The sequence below is a fragment of the Gossypium hirsutum genome, chromosome A06 (assembly GCF_007990345.1).
Source record: "Gossypium hirsutum isolate 1008001.06 chromosome A06, Gossypium_hirsutum_v2.1, whole genome shotgun sequence".
NCBI classification, from domain to species: domain Eukaryota; kingdom Viridiplantae; phylum Streptophyta; class Magnoliopsida; order Malvales; family Malvaceae; genus Gossypium; species Gossypium hirsutum.
The window spans coordinates 3,407,926-3,424,966 of NC_053429.1; positions in this window are offsets into that span (position 1 = coordinate 3,407,926).

The following is a 17,041-nucleotide window of genomic DNA, read 5'->3' on the forward strand; positions in this document are numbered from 1 at the left end:
GACCCTTCTAATTGTCACTTTTTTAAGCCTTGAGAAGTTAGCACTCTAGTTCTTTATCCATTTCCTCGCCAACAAAACTAGTTGCAAAAGCCTTGTTAAACTTATCGTTATTAAGCAAAAGGAAAGTGAGCCATTAAGAGACTATATCTGTCATTTCATCGCGGAAACCATGGAAACAAAAGACTTGAATGTTGACTTGGAGATTTAGAAATGTACGACCCGAAAGTCAGTGGTGTCGAAAAATACAGTTTCAAGACCCTGTTTCTGTAAAACAAGTTTGCAAATATTTATTAAATATTTATAGAGATATTATATATATGAATTGAATTTTGGATAAATAATTTAGTCGAAATTGTGTTTAATTGGGGTCCAGGGGCTAAATCATAAAATTCAATCGCTATAGATTTTTAAGTAGAAAAATGGCTTGAGGACCTAAATTGCAATTAACCAAAGGTCTAAAATTGTAATTAGACCATGATAGAATTCATTATAGTGGACGGTGGTGTAATGGTCAATTAATTAAACAATAATTAAAATTAATTAGCTTAGTTAAAGTTAATTACAAGATAAACCTAGTATAAAAGACAAAATAAATGAAATGTTATCATACTTTTCTTTGGCACAAAATGAACAAGAAATAAGAAGAAAAGGGAGACAATATTTCTTTTAGGGTTAAGCTTTTAGCTTTAAAATTCAAGTAAGTCATTAGTTATTTTCTTGTTATTTTTATGTTTTTGAGATGATGTGAACTTAATCTAGCTAGCTCATGTACCAATTTGTAAAAATATTAAAGTTTTTAAAGTTGACATAGCTGAGAATTGAAAGTTTTAGGTGTTAAATTGATAGATTTTAAGCTTAGATATGAAAAAAATGACTAAAGAGTGAAGTTATTAATAGTTTTATACATTAGGGACTAAATTGAATAAAATATAAAATTGGATATAGAAATAAGAAATAGGATGTCCCTAATAGACAACAGTGAAATTGGATTTCAATTTGGAGTTTTAGATAAAAAGTTATGTTAGTCCTGATTTTAGGGACTAAATTGAATAAATTGCAAAGTTTATATATAATGACAATTGATTGTGAAATTGGTCAATTATTGATGTTCTTGTATGTTTATGTTAATCTGTAGCTAATGTTGATCCGAATTCCACGAGAGGGAGAGGAAAAGCTAAAGCCGCTAACAAATAGCTCAAAATTTTTTGTTTGTAATTTTATGATTCAGGACTCAATTAAATGTTACATTTTCATGTAATTTAACATCAAAAATTTTTGATGTAAATCATTGATGATTAATTGAGCTGATTTGATATATTCGGAATTGAATATAGAAATAAGGACTAAATTGAATACAATACAAAATTTCTAATTTAGTTTATACATAATATTTGATATGAAATATGGCTGAAACATGTTATGTATACTACGAATTTGTGAAATGATGGTGGATTGTGGATATTGGAAAGCTAATTGAACTATATGTAGTGAAACAAAAATCGGTTACCCTACTCTCTGTTCGGATTGTGTCGAATATAGTTAGCATGCCATAGGGTCAGAGCACTTAGTAAAACCATCATTTCTTGGAAATTCGGGGTCACAAATTAATTAAGTTGAGAAAAACCATTGTTGCTAAGTAACTAAGGGTGACAATTTGATTGACTTAAGAAAAACCATTGTTGTCGGGCAACCTGGGGTGGTACTATGTAACGTTATAGCATTATAGTTGTCGGGAAACTCGGTGTGATAGATCTATGTATCCATATTGAGTCTGTGTCAGGTTAGTAGGGTTAAAAATACATGATTTCATTAAATGATATTGAAATGAAATGATTTGAAAATATGAAATTCTATGTTATATTATTTGAATTGAAAATGAGGTCAAGGGCTAATGGATCAAGATTGAGCTTACAGACTTGGAGATTGTTAATATGATATTTGAAATTGAGTAAACATGAATATGTATTATATGGAAAAATGATAGAAATAAGAATGCAAATGTATATGTTAGCATCATCATGTACTTGAGTAGGTAATTGAGATATGTATTTACTTAAAATTTGAAGTAGTTGAGATGAATGACATGAAATTGTGTATGAAATAAACTTGACTTAATTGCATGCATTTGCATATTCATTGTTATGTTAACTTGAATCATAGTTTACCACTGAGCAATTTGCTTAGCGTATGGTTGTTTTTTCGTGAATAGGTTAGGAGATTATTGAGCAAGAAACTAGTAGATTTCAGCATCCAAAGGATGACCCATTGACTCAACAATGTTTGTAAATCCTATTTTAATTTTAGGTTGGAATGTACCTAGTTGGGTCAAATTTTGGATTGTTTTTAAGTTCTTGATACTTTTGGAGTTTGGCATTTTATGATATGTACACATACTTGCCTGTATGCCTATAATGTTTTATGAAATCTTTCTTATATGTTCTTATTTATGAATTGATATAATGTTAATAGCCTACAGGGAAATTTAATAGTAGTGTGTAAAATATTGAAGCTATTGAATTTATAAATGGATATAATACACATGCTTGCCTATATATCAGAGTAAAGTATATATACTTTGGAAAAGTACCGATACATTATGAATGGTATCGATGCTATTGAATTTTATTCAATTTGTTTAAAACATAGAAGATCAAATTGATATCAATACCTGGCTAGGGTATCAATACATGTTCTACAATTTTGGAAATGTTGCAATTTGGTCTTTTTTCAATCTCGGGTTAACTCTTGCGTGTACATAGGCTCGTATAAGTTCTGGGAAGGGTTGAATATCACGTTTTTATATTGAAATGTTTATATTTACATGAACTATGCTCTGCCATAGATGTTTTGTTTTTGTTGTTGCTCCGGCAATGAATATGACATCCTTCTGCTTAGATTTGATGATCAGGTCAACTTTTAAGGTGTTACAAGAAATTTATCTCACGGCTCGATCATAGGCATATATTTTAAATGATGTTGCAATGGAAGGGATCTCTAAGTGCTCACCACTGATAAAGCCAAATCCACAAAGACTATATTCTTCAAACAGATGCTAGTTTCATAACGATGTAGGGTAACAAACTAAGGATTGTGTTCACCTTAAAGATGCCATCAAAGAATCTATTAGATGAGGAGAGCTTAAACAATTTGTAAAATAGTCCACTCGCCAACAAGAGCAAAATAAAATTAGAAATTTCAGCTAGGTTAAACATGATGAAGGAAAGAGACCCATCAAAGGCATAATCAATATGATATGGCCACGACTAATGAGTAGGTCACTTTCAAGACTAAGAGAAAGGCTCACTCGAGGAGTGCTAAGTCTATTATCTCTTAGATGAAAAAGTCCTTTGTGACAGAGAAATGGTGAGTGAATTTTGATGAAAGAGATTAAGATCCAATAATTAATGATGATGGTAATGACTCTTTGGTGATCACTAGTATAATTGCTAATTATGAAGTAAAAAGAATCATACTTGATAATTACAAAGCAGCAGAAACACTATATTAGGTTGCCTTTAAAAAATGGGCCTCTCTAAGCAAGAATTGAAAAAGGAGAACCTCATTTTCGACTTCACTAATTAGCTTATTGAAGTAAAGGGCTTGATAACTTTATCAATTACTATGGGCAATAGGAGACATATTTCCACTGTTATGGTAGCATTTTTTGTCATTGACCAATTGTTGATGTACAATGCCATCTTTGGACAACCACCAATGAAGAGAGCCAATCTTTCTTGGGCAACATCTGCATGAAGGCAAAGTTTCCTAATCAAATGGGGATAGGTTATATGCAGGCCATCCACCAAATGGGAAGAAAGTGTCACAATCATTTATCTCTAACTAACCTAATAGAATCAGAACTCTAGTAAGGTGAGATCTTTCGAACATGGCAATAAAGAAAGGGGTCGTGACTACTCTAGTAAGGTGAGATGAGTCAGTTTAGGCCGAGCCTTTTCAGGCATCCTGCTTTTTCAACCTTAGTGTGTATGTAAATATTAGCTTTTTAGCATGAAAGCTCAATAATACCAAGAGGGGGTGAATTGGTGCTTAAAAATTTCAAACAAAAAGATAGGAAGATTCAAATAAAAGTGGACACAATAATTTATAATGGTTTGACCGTAATTGCCTACCTCCACTACCTTAGCTTCCTTTGCTATAAATTTTCCTAATTCACTGTATTTGAATTGATACCATTCAAGAATAAGGTATAAATTTTAAATTTCCCAATCTTTTGAAGGTAAAGATATAACCTCGAAAATTCTACTAAGGTTTTTTATAAAAAAAAATTCAAATAATCTCACATATAAGAGAAATAAGGTACCAAACAACAAATGACCTTTCAAAGATATCGGTTTGCAATATTAAGCACTCTCAAATACAAATAAACATTTGAACAAAGAATTAAAACTCAGCCCAACAAGTATTTAGAAGTAAAATTTGAATGTAAGAAGAAAAGATGAAAAGAATCAAGTCCAATTTTGGGTTTAAATTAATTAATCAACATCCCTAAAGACAAAAAGGTATTAAATACTTGTTCTTGAGTCATGAAAAGAATCTAATCAAATATGGCACCTTTCAATGCAATTGTAAGTCATATGGGAGATGTGTGCGTAAAATCAGGACCGAATCCTTAAGGCAGATATCTTCTATAATGACACTAATTGATCTTTTGTTTAATTTGATTATGAGATGCCAAAACTGCATGAGGGGCCATTTAGATTGATTTGAGAGATTACTTAGATTTTGTTATGTCAGTGGCATTATGGATTACAAAAGATGGCATTTGTTTTCTCTCTTGGATCATACCTTTGGGTTAGATATGATATTTTGTATATTCTTTTATACTAATATAGAATATACAAATTTAAACTTACATACAGCATATATGAAGATGAGATTGTAATTTTTTTAATTTTTAATATCAGGTATTGGAGTAGGTAATTGAGTGTTTCAAGATTTACTCATTATTATAATGATTATTTAAACATGTTACGCGCAAAGTTATATGTTGGTATTTTAAAATTTTTATTTCTCAAACACAAGTAAAATGTGTCATATGATCCTATTGTATATTTAATCTATATTGTATTCAATGTTTTTAGAATTATATCGGTAGTCAAATAAGTTAGAACACCAATTCTTAATCTGGCCGATTCATCTAATTCAAAATTTATAAATTATTAAAAAATATAAAATTATAATATCCAATATAATCACCAATTCAACAAATTCTTTAGTCCGATTCAATTAGTCTAAATTGATTTGTTAATTTATCGATTTTTTTTTCTGTCCGGACCGATACTTGGATCCCAAAATTGATTTTATTATTTTCACTCCGATCTTCCGAAAAATGAAAATATGGTCGAAAAAAGTTGGTGCGCTGGCAACGGCGTGGCCATGTCATAATTACTATAAAATTTTTATATATAACATAAAGTTCTCAGATTTATAAAAGAAAACGGAGATCCATGATGAAACGATGATGGAAATATTCATTTTTTTAAAAACTCATTTGGTGAAACAGGACATGAATGGGAGAGAATTTAACGAATTTAATCACTGAAAGGCACTGAATTCTGAGAGAATAGGGGAAATTAAAAGTTTAATTTTATTTTATTTTATGTCTCTTTACATGATGATGAAAATAAATTTGAGTTTATGGTAGGGTTATTGAGGTTGTTGTGATTAATAATATGTGGCACATGCCAATAACAATTGGAATCTCCCAACAATATGTACATCAATTATCGAGTCTGAAAATTTTTTAAGTTTCGAATTAAATTGTATATTTTTATAATAGTAAAAATATAATTTCATCATTTTAACAATCTATATTTTTATTATTTTTAAATAGTTAAATCAAATTTTATCATTTTTTAGGGTCAAAATATAATTTTACTATTACTATTTTAAAATTTTATATAGTATAAAGAGTCTAAATTAAAATTTTACCATTTTAAGAGGGTTCATCTCCACTACACTCCACAACTGCTGTACACAGTACTTTCTTTAAATCTTTTTGCATGCATAGCATGACTAATATTCCTGATTTTGTGTAATTTTATGTATTACATTTTGGTATGATTCGATTTTCACAAATCACTCCCATCATCATTGATATAATAACAACTTATGTTTATATATTACAGACTCAAATAATTATACTTATATAACATAAAAATAAATCAATGTATTTATTTCTTTAAATATGTACAGTTGAATCAAAATAAAAGTTTTATATATACATTTGAACCAAAATCAAAGTTTAATGTGTATAATTATACAAAATCAAAATCCATGTATCAAGTTGTACATTGAATCAAAATTCATATATAATTTATATATATATCCCTATATGAAACAATTTAAGTGGAACAAGTGATTAAATAATAATTAAAATAATATTTAAGACTCATTATTAATCACAATAAATAATATTTTCATCTATTTTTGAAATTAATTAAATTTTATCATTTGATTTTGAAATAAATTCTTTTTAATCTTATTTTGTCATTTACATTATTATTAAATGAATGTGTCATTTTTAATGACTACTTTTATAGTTTGTAGGTTTTTAATATTTTGTGTCTTATGTTTTTTTTTATTACTTATTTCTTGTTACTTTTAAAAATATTCATATATATATAATTTAAGCCCAACATTGGCATGGAAGATCCAATTATTTCATAAAAGGAAAAAATATAAGAAATTTACTTTAACATCTCACATCTAATCTAGATGTTATGATCGAATCTTGAGGAATTATATAAATTCATTTTAAACCTCGATTTCGAATTCAAAAAACGTGTATCTTAACATTATTAATTTTGCAAACCTCTTTCTAGTTTTTAGAAAATTCATGTTTTTAGTTGTTCATTTTACAGAAATTCGTTTAATTGATAACTTTGTTTTGCAACAGAAATTACTGAGTATTAAATTTTGAAAACTGTAAATCTATTTTGTAAAAACATAGAACTTTGTTGTTTAAACATATCAATTATCAGATCCAACAAAAACAAATAATAAAAAAAGCCAAAAAGTCTAGAATAGTTTAAAAACCTAAATTATCATATTTAATTTACTGAGAAACTAGTCTGAACTCTCGCACGTCGCATGATCATATTTAATTTAGGGAACTAACAAGCTTAGTGTACAACTCAACCCACACAAATAAAACATATATCAAAGTCACATAGAAGTCAAAAATTGAACAGAATATACAGCATGACATACGATGCAATGCAACATAATAATCAAATTAGATATGAATAGCATGGCATATCCTGCGATGCAACACTTAACACAGAACAAATACAGATCCTACCTCCATCCGCTGCACACCATCTTCATTCTTTCCAAGACATCATATAGGACAATAAATACTCATCTAACCCCACACACCAATAGATGATCGTATGTCACCGTACAGAAATGTGCAGTCAAAGCTGCCAAAAATAATGCGATAATCTGCCAGAATCAGATAAGTGTGGTCGAGCCGCCAGAACAGATATGTGATTTAAACCACTAGCTATGACAAATCATTAAACTGTCAACGCTTCCTCCATCACATCATTATCCCACCCTAATGCACATGCAACCACTAACCATTATCTAGATGCAGACAAATCATACACGCTTTTACACATCATAACATACTAACATACATTCAAAAATTGCACATACAAAAGCAGAATATCAAATTTCATATGTATAAGTCATACATATCACATAACAGTCCCTACGATGTGGCTAACCTTGAAATGCACTTCAAATACAACCTTAATTAAATTTTACAAAAAATAGGCCTACAAGCCCATGTGGCGTTGACAATATGCTTTTCAACTTCACGTCGTCCATTGTTTTTAAGGACAGAAAATACACATCAGGTCATTTTTTGATAACACCACAACAACAAGTATTCCAGAACCTAAAACGACATTTAGAACGCGAGAATTATCAATGAAATGCTAATTTCCAAATCACTAATTCGACCGTAAGCACTAACCATTCAACCTTAACACCGAGATTCGGCCTTAAATAGGGCATAGACCACTTACCCTTGAAAGAAACAGTAATTTTGAACAGTATCTAGATCACCGAAGGATTAGACGTCTCGCGATCCTCACCTAGAAAAACCAATGTGATTAAAAATGGGGAACATAGCACAAAAAAATTGTCAACTATGCAAAAGGAAAATTAAAAACCTTATTACCGGAAGAAGGGGGTACAACAATACTTACACCAAGATTAAATTACGATCAACTCACTTGAAAACACCCCACAGACAATAACACAAAATTGACAGCACCACAAATGCAAAAACATGGAAGGAAAAGAAAGATTGGAAGAACAAAAAGGAAAGAAACAATAAAAGAAACAAAACGTGAAAGGGAAAGAAGTTTGGGACGACAAATCGAGTGAGAATAGGAAAGTGGGAGAGATTTTTGGGGAGGGATTATCTCAAAAAAATAATCCAAAACTATCATATTTTCTACTAACTTAACAGTTCAATTACTAATCACATGGGTGGCACACTTAGGGAGAATAAAAAATATTTTCACTTTGCATACACAAGACCTTTAAATAAGCTAAAACCTTACCACTAAATTAATATATTCATTCTTATCAACAACTGATTAAAAATAATAGATAAGTTATATGTTCAAAGATAGGGGTTGGGATAAAAACAATAAAAATTCAAGAGAAAGAATTTTAATATAAGATCTCAGACATACATAGCTGACACTTAGCCACTGTAACAAATTAATTTTCTTGATACAACTTGTTAGGATTGACCCAATTAAGCAACGAACAAGAAAAATAGTGGAATAAATTAAGAAATTGAACACACAAATTTAACGTGGAAAAACCCCTCCAAAGAGGATAAAAAATCACGGGCAAAGATAATTTTACTATAATGGTAAAAGAACAAAGAGTACAAAAGATAGAGATAAAGACTAAACCCCGAAAACCCAAAAATAAAGAACCCTCAAAACGTAAACACAAAATTCTCTAAATGTGTTATAAATTCTAATCTCTAATGGGAGTATTTTTCTAAGTTGTAAAAGAGCTTATTTATAGGCTAAATTAGGTCAAATAATAATAAAATAATTTAAACTAATCAGTGTTTGATTGAAACAAGTAAATAGAGTTTAACTGAAAGATTATTTTTCAAATTTGACCGAAAACAGGAGTCATATTTAATAAATCTCCACCTTGACTTATATTTCCACAACACCATATTTGCCAAAGCCCGCCACGAGCCTATCTTGAACTATGCAGGGAATTAACTGAGTTGAATTTGTGCTTAGAAACTGGAAGTCTTCTAGCCTTCGACTTGTACACTGTCAAATCAAAACTAACCCGGGTCTGATTTTCACGAACACAGTACCTTAACTTTTCAAAACCTGCATCCAAAAGAGAATCTCTCTTCAACGAAACAGTCATACATTTTTCCCTCCTATGACTAAGTTGCCTCCACTCCAAACGAGTTGACTTCAACTCCGTAATGGATGAGGGACGTCCGATTTCACCGGTCACTGTAGAACCTTCCAGAATATAAAGACTGTCGATTTTTTTCCTTTTAACAAAACGAGAACTCTACGAGATACTTTAATGCCTCTCGACTCGATGTTAATTTTGCATCCTTTCAAGTCTAAAATACTCAAGGAGATGAGATTCTTTCGTAAATCAGGTACATACCTGACATCTGAGAGTGTCTTAATCGTCCCGTCGTGCATCTTATTTTTAACAGTACCAATACCAATTACCTTACTAGATGAATCGTTTACCATGCCCACAACTCCACCTTCAACCAAACTGTATATGGAGAACCATTCTCTATTGGGACACATGTGGAAAGAACATCCTGAATCTAGGATCCACTCGGACGTGAGCTTGGAGTTATCGCTTGTTGACACTAACAAGAAATCATCACCATTTTCTTCAGCCAAATTAGCACCAGCTACTTCTTCCTTGTTACTCTCAACAGCTCTTTTATTTCGCAGTTTATAACAATCTGCTTTGATGTGACCTAACTTTTTACAATAGTGACACATTTTGTCTCGTTTCTTTGATGCTACCAAAACGGAAGTTTGCCTATCTATCTTGCTATCCAAATGATACTTATTGTCGAGTTTGTCTCTACTCAACAAATGACCCTTCACATCTTCGAACGAGAGTTTGCCTCTGCCATAAATCAGGGTCTCCCTGAAAGACTTGTATGAAGGAGGTAAAGAGCACAATAATAGCATAGCTTGATCTTCATTATCAATATGAACCTCAACGTTCTTTAAATCATTTAAAAGAGTAATGAATTGACTGATGTGATCTCTAAGAAACTTACATTCGTTCATGTGAAACGTAAATAGACGTTGTTTCAACATTAAAAGGTTAGCTAGAGACTTAGTCGCATAAAGAGTTTCTAACCTTTTCCACAAGGCAGATGAGGTCTTCTCCATCAATACCTCCTGCAATACCGTATTCGCAAGGCACAACTGGATTGCAGACAAAGCCTTTTCATAAGCTCTTCCCATTCTGTTTTATTTAGACTCTCAGGCTTTTTCCCGGTAACAACCTTTCTCAAATCGGACTGAACTAGAATTGCCATCATCCGAACTTGCCACAAACTGAAATTTGTCTCACTATCGAACTTCTCAATTTCAAACCTTGTTGTTGCCATCTTTGAATGAGCTGATCTATGAAAATTGAACTAACTCTGATACCACTTGTTAGGATCGACCCGATTAAGCAACGAATAAAAAAAATAGTAGAATAAATTAAGAAATTGAACACACAAATTTAACGTGGAGAAATCCCTCTAAAGAGGAAAAAAAACCACGAACAAAGATAATTTTACTATAATGGCAAAAGAACGAATAGTACAAAAGATGGAGATAAAGACTAAATCCCGAAAACCTGAAAACAAAGAACCCTTAAAACATAAATACAAAATTCTCTAAATGTGTTTTGAATTCTAATCTCTAATTGGAGTATTTTTCTAAGATTGTAAAAGAGCCTATTTATAGACTAAATTCATAGGTCAAATAATAATAAAATAATCTAAACTAATCAGTGTTTGATTGAAACAGGCAAACAGAATTTAACTGAAAGATTATTTTTCAAATTCGACCGAAAATAGGAGTCATATTTAACACAACCCCTATTATATTTATTTAAAAATAATGCGTGATCACTCTCAATTTATTAACCTAATTTTTCTTAACCCGATTTTCGAGATGTAGGAGCAAATATTTTAGCATACATAAATGCTAATAACATTTCTTCGATTTACAACTACTCTATCGTCATCATCATACATCTTTACTGAGCTTTTCTTCACTCATGATTCACAACTGTCATGAGCTTATTTGCTTAAAATCCCATTATTTTTGTGTCTCTTTGGCCCATTTGGCAGGCAAACCAAGAGGTGGTTCAGTTAATGGGGGGCCGAATTCTAAAAAATAGTAGCAATAAACTTTTTGTCTAAAACTCTCTGATTCCCCTTTTAGCTACTTAGCCAAATAGATGTAACCCTTAGCCTAACATGGGAAAGGAGGTGCCTAGATTGCCATAAAAAGAACACTTTAAACACATTTTCTTACTTTAACATGCCTGTAATGAGAGTTCTAGCTACTTCAATTTCTTAAATCAATAAATCCAAAACTCAAAACCCCTTTTCCTTTCGGCTATTCAACTTTTTGGGTAGTTCATGTTTTTTGATATGCATGTTGTCATAATCTTGAAGTTAAAAAGTGGTCTACATCCAATTAAAATTATGCCCTAATTATTGAGTTTATAAAGTCATAAGGGACAAGTAAGTGTGCCCCTTAGAACTCAAATACTAATCTATATTATGAGCAAAAGTATTATAGAGATTATTATATTAGGAGTTAGATTGTATTTTGTCTCTATTAAAAAAAATTAATTTTTATACGTTAGATCAAAGAACAAATTGATCATTCTATTATAAATTTCATCCATTTTTTCTATTAAAAACTAGCCTATGTATACTAGCATGAGGTATGCACCATGTCTAATTGTCTAGTTATTCTATCAGCCACTCTAATTTTTTTAGTAGAAATGGATGAAATTTTTAATATAAAAGACTAATTTACTTATTAATCTAATATATAAAAATTGATTTATTCATTTTTTAAATAGAGATAAAATATCATCTGACTTCTAATACAAAAATTTTTATGATACTTTTACCCTATATTATCTTATTAACAAATCAACTAATAACGACTTCAATACTTATCCCTTGAACAATGTCTCGGATTCAAGTTTTATATGAAAAAATACCACTACGAGAACTTTACCCCATTGGTTAGAGGTGAACAGTGAAGATTGGATGTGACTATTGAATATCTATCTTTGAATGTGGTTGGTAATGGTGTGCATGCTTGAAAAGTTGCTTTAGTTGATGTTACCAGGCTAGTATGTATTTCCACTTATTATTTTTCATTGTTTTTAATTCGTCTTTTAGTGCTTGCGTTTCCAATCTTCTAACAGTAACCTTTGAATTTGTCACTATCTAAAATCTGAGCAGTGGGGTTTCAATTTCCAGTTTACAAACTTGAATACATCATAAAATTATACCAAAGCAATAATACTTTGAACAAATCATGTGGAATTGTTTTTAATTCAGCCGTAGCAACTGTTAACCATGTTCTTGGTTTTTTTGGATCACTGTCTTAACTATATTTATGACTAACCCTGTTCCATTATTGTTCTACAAAATGTCATGTCTGAAAGTTGCAGTCCCAAAGCTAATGGATAGAGTTGAAATTGAATGGAATTTGGACATTACCAGATAGCTTACATTATTGTTTATTGTGCATTAAGAGTCAAAGCAGGCATTATGGAATTTGTTAGTGGGGGGGGAATTAAAACAAACCAAGAATTTGCCCTAATATATCATTGTTTAATGAACTTTGCTAACCACTTCAACTTTCATTTAGGATATTAAGCTACATAATACCCCACTTTCAATAACTTGTTTGACTAGAAAATTTCATCAAAATTATTGAATATAAATTTTGATTTTATTCGATTATATATATGAAATATAGATTTTATCTTGATTCATATATCATTAATATTGTTGTTAATATGTCAAAATAATTATTTCATGTACACTCAATAAAAATTGACCTATTACATTTACATGTTAAATTAAAATTTATGTACAATTTTGAGTTTTAACTCCTATTATAATGCTTTGAAAAATAATGGATGGGTGGAGATGGGGAGGTGGTTTTGGACTAAACTTTTCCTACATTTTTGTTGCAGATGATAAAAAAGCAGAGGATAAATGGATATGGGATTATAAAATTATGCACTAAAACCAAACTTTCATCAATCTTTTCAATGTCATATGCTTTACTAATATCTTGCATTTTTTTTTTTGCCATTCTTTGCTGTTATATATCTTCTGCAATCTCTCAGTCATCTGCCAATATTTCAGGAAGATAGTATCCATAGATGGAATGGGCAAAGATATGGAGGCAGGTCATGTTGTTTTGGCCCTTTCAATAACCTCTACTCACATTGAATCTCTATTAAATATGAAGTTGGGTTAAGTGAAGTTTTTAAATAGAAAATAAAGTCTTTTTAAAATTATTTATTTTTATCTACTCAAAAATTTGCTTAAAAAATTGAATTCCTTATTAATTAACAATTGTTCATGAGTGTTTTTATTATTATTATAGAATTTAACAGTATTAATATCATGGAGGCGTTTGTATTAAGAGTCAAATTACATTTTATCCCCTCTATTAAAAACTGGGCAAATTAATCTTTGTAAATTAGTCATTCTGTTAAATTTTTTATCTATTTCTACTATTAAAAACTAGTCTCTATACATGAGCATGGAGTACGTGTGGCACTCTATATGTAACTATCTAATTATTCTGTTAGCCACATTGGTTTTGAACAGTAGAAATGGATAAAGTTTTTAACAAAAAGGACTAGCTTACTCTTTGATTTAACATGCAAAGGTTAATTTATCTATTTTTTAAATAAATGGGACAAAATACAATCTAAATCATAATACAAAGACCTTCATAAATTAGATTCATGTAATGATTAATTAATGTGAAGTCAAAGAAAATTATCTCAATCCATTTGTAAACGATAAGTTTAAGACTTTGGCATCAACTTTCCTTTGAAATTTCGAACGCTCCTCAAAGTACAAACTCCGACATCCCTCATGTTCCAATAGCGTTCCTCCTCAAAAGACTATCAGCAAACTACATAATTATTAGATGATAAAAGGGAAAGAAAAAAAAAAAGGTCAATGAGAGTGGATATTACAAAGTGCCAAAAGGACATATACATTATTCTGAAAAGTTAGTAGGTAAAGGTGAAAGGGAATGAATATAAGCAAAAAGAAAAGGGACCAATAATACAATTTTCAAAAGATGTGAATTTTCAGAATTATTCTTTGTATGGTAGTTAGGACCAAATACATTTTTGTAGTTTTGGTGTGTAAGACAAAATTGCACCATCATTGCTCTTTGGCTTTCATTCCCCACAAGCTTTATTTTTCTTGAATCAAAAGATGTGTATAAAATGGTCAAGTTATGCAATGAATGAGGATTTTGACTAAATATTGAAGTCTTTTTAAGCTTTAATGCCTACTGAAGAGAAAAAAATTTACTAGTTTTAGCATTACATGATTAAAGGAAATAAAGAAAAAGATGACCCAATCCAGCAAAAAGGCTGTTTTTTAATTTTTGTTTAGCATTGGAGCTGTCCAATGTTAGGCTGTAAACCAAAGAAAAAGAGAGAAAAGGCAAATAATTATCTTGGTGGGGTGAATCCCAATAGTACATAAATCATTCAAAAATATGAGAAAAGGGTTTGCTCCAAAATATAAAAAACTAATCTCCTTAAAAAAATTTAGAGTTTTTTATTTGAAAGTAAGTAATTAAGGATAATTTATCACGATATTAATATTTTTCGTCAATTATACATAATTTTGATTGATATAATAATAAATTTAACCCCTCGATTTTTACATATTTATTAATTTGGTCTTGATTCTAAAAATTCAACAAATTTACCGTTAGCATTTACAAAAATAATGTGGGCTAAATTCGTTAAATCATGACCAAATTGATAGAATTTGTAAATTATGAGAACTAAATTTGTTATTATACTAGTCAAATTTATATAAAATTGATGAAAAATATTGATGGTGTGATTAATTGTCCTTAGTTGCTCACTTTCAAAATAAGCAAAAATTGAATTGCTCTAATTTTTTAAGAGAAACCAATTTATTCAATATCAAAATTAAGATAGACTGAAAAAGTTTTTCTACTACAAATATAATAAATTTTTACATGGTGTCAATTACGATGAGATCTTTTACTATGTGATTCGTATGATTCAAATTATTCTTAACTTTTAGATAATAATAAAAACAAAGAGTATATCAAAATTCTATCAACCATTGATGATATCAAATGAAGAACTCTCTTTTTACCATCACGATTTAATTAATTGAGAGCGTAATAGTACGGATTATTTTTCAACAAAATCTCATTTTGCTCACTTTTGATCGAATAAATTTAAATAATTTGATTAATAAGAACGATAGAAATTCTCATAATAAAAGCTGTAAAAACAACCAGTTTTTCAATTTCCTATGCAAATGATGTAATGGGGAAGAGAATTTGTAAAAGTAGAGGAAAATGTATGAGAGTTTGACAGAAAGCTCATTACCTCAGCAAACAACAGCTCTCTTCTCCAACTAAGTTGGCCCAATACAAAAGGTGCTTTGCATCCTTCACCTTTTCACAGCTTTTTGTTTTTCTTTTTGTCCAAATGAATGAACTTTTTTTTAGGATTACAAGCTCAACTCCTTTTTGGTATTTCAAAAATAACATAACAGTGAATTTTGTCCTTTATTTTTCAAGGACCTTCATTTCATAATACTAACCTAATTTCTTTTTTTACTTTCCTTTTATTGTTATTCAATTTGAGAGTTTATTTATTTTGTTACGATAGAAAAAAGTACATCCACAGTTTAAAAATTTCTTATATCTGTGAAGCCTTGTTGAGAGACTTTCTATGCCTTTGAAATTTTACTCGAACTCACCATGTTGCAACTCCACTTCTGTGCTTACAATTTTACATTCATGCCAACTAAATAATGCAAATTATAATATTTTGTCCGCTTTTACTTAATTGTTCTTAATGGTTGTGAGAAATTGAACGTCAATAATAGTAATGTAATGTAAAAAAAAAACACAGAATTTTACGTGGAAACCCTTTCTGAAAAAAATCATGAATAAAAGAGAAGAAAACCATGGGCAGAATTTTATAGTTTAAAAATCTTATTCTAATCAAAGTCTAATAGATGTAATGCAATAAGATTAAAACACCTTATTCTAGTCAAATATCAAATAGAGGAAGTAAACATCTATACAGATTTCACTTGTGTAGCCCTCAGCCTTTGCCCTTGTAGGACCTCCTATTTTGCAACTTGTATTTTATTTTAACAATAATTTAAGCCACACAACTTTAACAATGGTCATTATCTATTCTTATTTTGCGATCACAATTTCATTTAAGCCCAACTACATATCTTATCATTGATTTTGATGATGCAAATATAATACTTAATGTCACCATTATAGTAATTAAGTGTGTTTGATAAATTTAAATTTTAAATGCTGAAAAATTAAATTTTGAATTTTTATTATTAAATTTTATAAGCGCTAAATTTATATTAGAAAATTATTTGGTAAATTAATAAATATAAGTACCGAATATAATTAAATTGTTTGATAAAAGTAAATATTGATTTATAAATGATTATTTTTTTAAACCTTATCAATATAATATTTTATACTATTTTAGATAGTTTTGGACAAAAGATAAATATGTTAATTTAAATACTTTTTTCTAAAAAAAGTAATTTATTTCAATTTTTAAAGCTATCGACCTACTTATCTTATTCAACATTTTTTTAAAAATAATTATATTAAATAAAAAATTAAAATAATTATCAAACACATTTAAAATATTA